Consider the following 784-nt stretch of genomic DNA (forward strand, 5'->3'; position numbering starts at 1 on the left):
GCGTCTCCATAGCGATGCTCTCAATAAAGTGTAATATAATTCATTGAGTGATCGATGTGACGTGATTTTCCTCGAATGATTAACGAGGGAATTAGCTCGGTATTTCATCAAAGTTCGTCGATGTATCGCTTTTTAACGTTATAATTATGAAGTTAATATTGAATTTTTATTTAATGAAGTTGGTATTGACTTTATGAAGCTGATGTTGATTTTATGAAGTTGAAAGTTGATTATAGGAATCTGATATGATTGTACGGAATTAACGAGTTTAAGAAGTTAGTATATCATAGAATTGGTATTTATTTATTGAAGTTACCTATTCATTTCATGAAGTTGGTATTGCTTTTATGAAGTTAATGTTAATTTCATGAATTTAATGAGGACTCTTATGAAGTTCACAATGTTTTTTTGTTAAATTAAAATCAAATTGTTTAAGTTAATATTGATTTGTTGAAGTTCATATTGATTTTTTGAAGTTAATATTGATTTACTGAAGTTAATATTGATTTACCGAAGTTAATATTGATTTGTTGAAGTTGATATTGATTTGTTGAAGTTAATATTGATTTGTTGAAGTTAATTTTGATTTGTTGAAGTTAATATCACTTTTATGAAGTATTATTGATGTCTCGAGAACCAATTTTTATCCATAATGTACTGAGTTGGATAGCTTGCTATTAATATTATTTCGTTATGATATTGATGCATCTACATCTACCTGCCAATTTATTCATCTAGTTAGCCTTTTATTTGCTCATTGATTTATGATAGACAGATAAATTGT

The 784-nt window shown here is 26.9% G+C and overlaps 1 protein-coding gene across 1 annotated transcript in view; it reads left to right on the top strand.

Annotated features, from left to right (window-relative positions):
- LOC119593140 (synaptotagmin-15-like) overlaps nucleotides 1-784 on the top strand; it is a gene marked incomplete in the record, with an annotated part of 14,197 nt that overhangs the window by 1,944 nt on the left and 11,469 nt on the right.

The sequence above is a fragment of the Penaeus monodon genome, chromosome 31 (assembly GCF_015228065.2).
Source record: "Penaeus monodon isolate SGIC_2016 chromosome 31, NSTDA_Pmon_1, whole genome shotgun sequence".
Classification (NCBI taxonomy): domain Eukaryota; kingdom Metazoa; phylum Arthropoda; class Malacostraca; order Decapoda; family Penaeidae; genus Penaeus; species Penaeus monodon.